Genomic DNA, 7679 nt, shown 5'->3' with positions numbered 1-7679 from the left:
GGGCCATCCAGTCCAACCCCCTGCTCAATGCAGGAATCCACCCTAAAGCATCCCTGACAGATGGTTGTCCAGCTGCCTCTTGAAGGCCTCTAGTGTGGGAGAGGCCACAACCTCACCAGGCATCTGATTCCATTGTCGTACTGCTCTAACAGTCAGGAAGTTTTTCCTGATGTCCAGCTGGAATCCGGCTTCCTTTATCTTGAGCCCATTATTCTGTGTCCTGCACTCTGGGAGGATCGAGAAGAGATCCTGGCCCTCCTCTGTGGGACAACCTTCTAAGTATTTGAAGAGTAGGCATGTGCTCCACTCCTATTAGAAGCACAGAAGCAGGAGCGAATTGGCCTGCTCCGCCTTGCCCAGAGGCAGAGTAGAAGCGGACCGCGGACCCCTAGAAGCAAGGCGAAGAGAAGCGACCATTTTCCAATCGCTTCTCTTTCCGCGGAGCGCTCCGATCGCCATCTTGAAACATGATAGATAACTGGGTTGTTTTTGAAGCTATCGTTCTGAAAATTCTTGTGCTTAGACAGTCGTGGATGGGGGTCATTTTGAGACTACTCTCACCTCTCTGCGTGGTGCGGGTCGCGTGCTAGAATTTTTTTAAAAGTAGGGTAAAGGCGGGAAAAAGATTACCTTTTCGATTGCTGAGGGGCAGAGTCAACTCCCGGTCATGATCACATGATCCCAAAGTTGGAGGAGGGGATAGGCAAAACAGGTAACTTGGGATTCTGGGGAACTTCTCTTTCTTAGTCTGAACGGACTTTTCCCAGTGTTTTTTAAAACAGTAGCCCCACCAAATGCACAAACACAACCTGTGAAATCATATACTAAGCCAATAATAAGAGATAGAAACACAGCACTGCTACCCACCCTAACTTTGGGGAACAACTGAAAAGATGTGGTGCAAGGGGATGAGCTCCCCTAGGGCATCTCATTGTGGATGTGCCCCCACTCTCTCCTGTACTTGGAAGGCCATCAGAGCCCTCCAAAGAGAGTAACCCGGTGGAGCAATGCCTATCATGAGTTGAAGTGAGCGGTCTACTTCTCTTAGTGGTGGAGCGATGCCTATCATGAGTTGAAGTGACAGTTCCACTTCTTAGCGGTGGAGCAATGGCTTTCATGAGTTGAACTGACAGCCTTGCTTCTTAAAAGACTGGTTGACCAGTCAAATTGGCAGCTGCTTCCCCCTCCCCTGGGCACGTCCCCCTATTGCTGGTAAAAGACAGATATAGCCTTTTTAAAAAAGTTCTTCTTGCTGTTTATTCAGCAACACTGCTGCTTTTAATTCCACCCCTCCTTCGTTTATTTATTTATTTATTCCATTTTATATGCATTACTGGCTTATCCTTGGCTCACTTCCTTATGCCCCCAGAAATGTCTGCTGCCTGCCTGCCTGCCTTCCCTCTCTCCTCCCCTGCCCGTCTTGCAGGGATGTTGTGTGTGTCTGGCTTTGACTCAGGGGAGAAGTCCTTCCTGCGCTCACTTGGAGTTTTGGAAGTTCCAAATCCATTTTTCAAGTGTGGAAGAAGATTCATATAGGTTGATCTCTACTCCCCAATTCATGGCATGTTGGGATTTCCTTTGAAATGGCCCCATTGAGAGGTCTGCAGGTTTAAGCCCCGCCAAAAAACAGGGGATGATGGGACTGCCTTGAGTCTTGGCGTGCGGCGTATGTATCCCTGGATAAGCTGTCATGGTGGTGAGTTTGAGGGGTTTTTTTAACGTGCAAATTGACGGAACTATTGGAAAGGGGTGTGAATGGGTGTTGGATTTTCATAAATTCCCCAAAAATCAGGGGATGATGGGACTGCCTTGAGTCTCGGCGTGCGTATGTATCCCTGGATAAGCTTTCATGGTGGCGAGTTTGAGGTTTCTAACATGCAAATTGACGGAGCTATGGAAAGGGGTGTGAATGGGGTGCCCGATTTTCAAAAATTCCCCAAAAATCAGGGGATGATGGGATTGACTTGAAACTTGGCATCCATGTGGACACATGGATAAGCTATCATGCTGCTGAGTTTGAGGTTTCCAACGTGCAAATTGACGGAGCTATCGTAAGGGGTGTGACTTAGGGTTATGGGTGGTGCGTTAGAGGTTAGAGCCCCGCCAAAAATCAGGGGATGATGGGACTGCCTTGAGTCTGGGTGTCCATGTGGACACACGGATAAGCTGTCATGGTGGCAAGTTTGAGGTTTCTAACGTGCAAATTGACGGAGCTATCCCAAGGGGTCTGAATGGGGTGCTTGATTTTCATAAATTCCCCAAAAATCAGGGGATGATGGGATTGCCTTGAAACTTGGCGTGCATGTGTATACATCCATGAGGTGTCATGGTGCCAAACATGAGGTTTCTAACTTGAACCAAAAAAAAGTTGTTTAATTTTTTAGCTTTCAATGCAACCCTATGGGGGGGAAACGGAGCTCCGATCCGGATCCGGAGCTCCGAGCGGAGCAGAGCGGAAATGGGTGGAGCGGGGGCGGGGCGAAGCGGCCCGATCCGAAAATCACAGATCTGGAAGTGAAGCGGAGCGGGGGGTCCATGCACACCCCTATTGAAGAGTGCTCTCATGTCTCCCCTCCATCTTCTCCAGGCTAAACATGCCCAGTTCTTTCAGTCTCTCTTCATAGGGCTTTGTTTCCAGACCCCAGATCATCCTGGTTGCCCTCCTCTGAACACGCTCCAGCTTGTCTGCGTCCTTCTTGAATTGTGGAGCCCAGAACTGGACGCAGTACTCTAGATGAGGCCTAACCAGGGCCGAATAGAGAGGAACCAGTACCTCACGTGATGTGGAAGCTATACTTCTATGAATGCAGCCCAAAATAGCATTTGCCTTTCTTGCAGCCACATCGCACTGTTGGCTCATATTCAGCTTGTGATCTACAACAATTTCAAGATCCTTCTCATTTGTAGTATATATAAAAGGTTTGTAGTATATATAAAAGGCAGGAGCCACACGACTGCTTTGTAGCGGTGTTGAAGTGTCCTGACAACTGTTGCAGCCCACAGACACAGACCATATCCAGCTTTCATACCATTATATCCTGCGTAGTGTGGCTCCTGCCTTTTATATACCACTTTCGTAGTGCAATATCCTGCTTGCTGTAGATGACGCCCGTATTACACCAGTTTTAAAATCATTACCCAGGCTGCCAATTTGTTTCCGGGCAAAGTATAATACCCTAACTTGGGACCAGGATACCTGAGAGAACACCTTCTCTCCTAACAACCTGCCCGGTCACTGAGGTCATAAGAGGGCATGCTCCTGGTGGTTCCACATACAGCCATCCACTGATTGGAATCCACCAGGGGAAGAGCCTTCAGTGTGGTGGCCCCTCTCCTGTGGAACTCCCTGCCTCTGGAGGCCAGGCGCCAACTTTGTACTCCTTTCAAGCGCCTCCTGAAAACATCTTTATTCCAGGAAGCCTTTCCTTAATGTCCAGCCAGGAGTCACTGTATTTGCTTCTTTTAAAATCAGTTTTAAGTGTTTGATTCTGTTTTTATTTTCATTTTATCTTGTACACCGCTCCAAAATTTTCAATGGGGAACGGTATTTAAATATTGTAAATAAATAAATAAATAATAACAAGTATAAAGTGTTGGTCTTTACCTTTAAAGCCCTACATGGTTTGGGTCCAAGCTACCTGTGGGATCGCCTTCTCCCATACAATCTGCCCTGCACACTCAGGTCCTCTGGGAAGGGTTTAATTCAACCAGCAAAAGCTAGATTAACAAATGTTACCCAGAGGACCTTCTCTGCTGCCGCTCCCAGACTGTGGTATGGCCTGCCGGGAGACATCAGCCAACACAATAGTCAAACGGAGGAGGGCCAGGATCTCTTCTCGATCCTCCCAGAGTGCAGGACACGGAATAACGGGCTCAAGTTACAGGAAGCCCGATTCCGGCTGGACATCAGGAAAAACGTCCTGAGTGTTAGAGCAGTACAACAAAACATCAGGAAAACACCCTGACTGTTAGAGCAGTACAACAATGGAACCAGTGACCTAGGGAGGTTGTGGGCTCTCGTACACTAGAGGCCTTCAAGCATCTGGACAACCATCTGTCAGGGATGCTTTAAGGTGGATTCCTGCATTAAGCAGGGGGTTGGACTTGATGGCCTTAGAGGCCCCTTCCAACTCTTCTATTCAATGATTCTATGATGTAATTTTTTATGAAGAACCATAAAATAGCCAATGGATCTTTCCCCACCTCCCTATTTTTGCTTGTGAAGTCAGAAAAATACATGTTAAATATACTACCCCTTGGCAAGAACTTGGGCATTACTAGACGAGGCTGTAGTGCGCGTTACCTTCAGCAGTCGCGTCGAGGCTTCCAGATGACGTTCATGACGATCCGTCATTATCCTGGGGTGAAGCCTCTTTATCCCGACTTTAAAAAAGTGAGTTCAAGTGTGCCTTTTCCTGCCGGACCGCGGTAATTCGGAGTACGTGTGGGAGGATGTGAGGTCACTGTGGTCCGCACTGGTCAGGAAAAGGCGTGCTAAGGGGAGTGGCCAGCGGCTTCGGTCAAACCGCCTCCGCCATTTGCGCCCAGCCCGCCAGCTGGGGCAGCGCAGCGGAGCGGCTTTTTTTATTATTTCCACAGTGACAGTTAGCGCAGGAACGGAGGAACGGAAAAGTGGCTGGTGCGCTGCTGGGGCATGTGCGCCTGTTTTTTCTACTGCAACCTCTGCGTGGGTCAATTTTCGGAAAGCCGGGCATCCCACAGTCCGCCTTCATGGGTTGTTGATGACTCCTTGCGGTGGGCAGCCACCGTGGCCGCATAATGGCGGTGCTGTACGCTGCCTGTTGGTGTGGGTACCAGGCTGGCAGAGGGCAGAGCTGTTTGTGGGCTGCTGCCATGGCTACGGCCAGATGTGGGTTGGCTCCTTGGGATGGGGCAGAGGGCACAGAGGCGGTCATCAGCGGCGACACCTCAGAGGCATGATGGGAGATGTAGGCACAGAGTGCCCATGCAGACGATTGACCTCGGGTCATATTACACCCGCCACGACCCCCATCAGGAAGTGACCGCATCAATGTTGACCCTCAACAGCACCAGCAGCACTTCAACTGGCACTGGCATCGCTGATGGCTGTGCAAGTTTGCGGTCTTTCAGACTTGCACAAACCGTGCGGCAAGCGGGGGAAAAAAGCAGCAGCAATCAGGCAGGTGTGGCTGCGCAACCGTGCTCGCGGCGGCAGCAGCACAACCGGCGCAAACTTCTGCCACAAATCGAAGGCAGGTGTGGATCATGAGGCGTCACGGCTGAACGGGAAAATCCGCTTTCACCGCTCCTCAACGACGGAACACCCGGTAGGTCTAGCAAAGCCCCCAGACTCAAACGTGATGCAATTTATTGTTGTCTTTTGTGTTCAGAAAATTAATACTTTTTTGCAGGGTGCGGGTTGGGGAAGGCCTGCAAGATTGTATCCCTCGCGGCATGCCATGTGTTTGAGATCATCTTTCAGCCTCAGAAGGTGAGAGTTCTTCTAGAGGAAGCGGCTGCAGCTCAGCTGCTGAACAGGCAGGAAGTTGTGGCAGGAAGTGGAACCTGCGACGAGGACTGTGACGGAAGAGCAGGCGGGCGCTGTCTTTGTGTGTGTCACAGTCGAGAGAATGTGGTGTGTGTGTGTGTGTGTGTGGACAGCATCTGACGCATCCTAGCCCTCACGCTGAACAATTATTTGGGGGTGGGGGAACCCTCAAATAAATCTGTAGGCGTTTGCAGAAAATTCACTTTCCCAATGACCTTTGATGTTCCTCTTCAGTTCCGGATGCTAGCAAGATCTGGGCTGTCCTAAGAGCCCTGCTGGATCAGACCAGGGGTCCATCTAGTCCAGCATCCTGTCCACACAGTGGCCAGCCAGCTGCTCACAAGCAGCACAGGAGCGCTCTCCCACTTCTGTTAGCCAGAAACTCATATACGTAGAATCACAGAATAGTAGAGTTCGAAGGGGCCTCTGAGGCCATTGAGTCCAACCCCCCTGCTCAGTGCCGTAATCCGCCTTAAAGCATCCCCAACAGATGGCTGTCCAGCTGCCTCTTGAAGGCCTCCAGGGTGGGAGAGCCCACGGCCTCCCTAAGTCACTGGTTCCATTGTCATACTGCTCTAACAGTCAGGACGTTTTTCCTGATGTTTTGTCATACTGCTCTAACCGTCAGGAAGTATTTCCTGATGTCCAACCGGAATCTGGCTTCCTGTAACTTGAGCCCATTGTTCCGTGTCCTGCACTCTGGGATGATCGAGAAGAGATCCTGGCCCTCCTCTGTGGGACAACCTTTTAAGGACTTGAAGAGTGCTCCCATGTAGGGTGACCATATGAAAAGGAGGACAGGGCTCCTGTATCTTTAACTGTAATGTAGAAAAGGGAATTTCAGCAGGTGTCAATTGAAAAGGGTGAAATTCTCTCTTTATCAACACAGTTAAAGCTGCAGACGCCGTGCCCTCTTTTGTATCTGGCCACTCTACTATAGCTAGTGTAGCTTTAACTGTTGTGATGAAGAGGGGAAATCACCCACTTCAATTGACACCTGTTGCAATTCCCTTTTCTACATTACTGTTAAAGATACAGCAGCCCTGTCCTCCTTTTCATATGGTCACCCTATCTCATGTCTCCCCTCCATCATAGAGTAGAGTTGGAAGGGGCCTATAAGGCCATCAAGTCCAACCCCCTGCTCAATGCAGGAATCCACCTTAAAGCATCCTTGGCAGACGGCTGTCCAGTTGCCTCTTGAAGGCCTTTAAGACTCTTCTGGGTCCTAAATCTTCTGCAGTAGCCTTCTCACATTTGGGCATGATGGATGAAAGAGAAAAATATCATTTCTCTATTCACGTTTTCCACACCATATCCAGTTGTTAATAGTGGTGTCACAAGTGCCCGGTTGGGTCTGGGGGTCTGGCGGATCCCCCTGGGCCTATGACTGTAGACCTAGTCAGGTGCACTTGGTGTGAGTGTGGACCCCACTCACGCCAATGGGGGAATTGCACAAAGGAAGAACTGCCAAGGTCTCTGTTGCATCAATGGCAGCTGTAGTGGCCCCACTGACAAAAGTAAAGTCATGAACGGAACGGCCGCCGCTGACGCAGGGGCAGAAGTGCACAATTTTAGTGCAAGACTGGGCAGTTGCTGAGCACTTGTGGGGCCTTACATGTGGGGGCAGACGGCAGCCACAATTGGGCTAGCATCCACTGAGGTGGGCCCAGCTGAGTTCACACACCCCTTTTAGCTCCATCCATCCAGGCAGAGGACTTTGAAGGGCTTTACTCTTAAAAAGTCTGGATCCGATTCTCTGTATGTTCAGCCAGGTTCACCACACTAGAATCATAGAATCATAGAATAGCAGAGTTGGAAGGGGCCTAAAAGGCCATCAAGTCCAACCCCATGCTCAATGCAGGAATCCACCCTAAAGCATCCCTGACAGATGGTTGTCCAGCTGCCTCTTGAAGGCCTCTGGTGTGGGAGAGCCCACAACCTCACCAGGCAACTGATTCCATTGTCATACTGCTCTAATAGTCTGGACGTTTTTCCTGCTGTCCAGATGGAATCTGGCTTCCTTTAACTTGAGCCCGTTATTCCGTGTCCTGCACTCTGGGAGGATCGAGAAGAGATCCTGGCCCTCCTCTGTGTGGCAACCTTTTAAGTATTTGAAATTTGGGCTGCCACCTCTTTTTTTTCTGATGAG

This window comes from Elgaria multicarinata, chromosome 23, assembly GCF_023053635.1.
Source record: "Elgaria multicarinata webbii isolate HBS135686 ecotype San Diego chromosome 23, rElgMul1.1.pri, whole genome shotgun sequence".
NCBI lineage: Eukaryota > Metazoa > Chordata > Lepidosauria > Squamata > Anguidae > Elgaria > Elgaria multicarinata.
Note: the sequence above shows the minus strand (reverse complement) of the source record.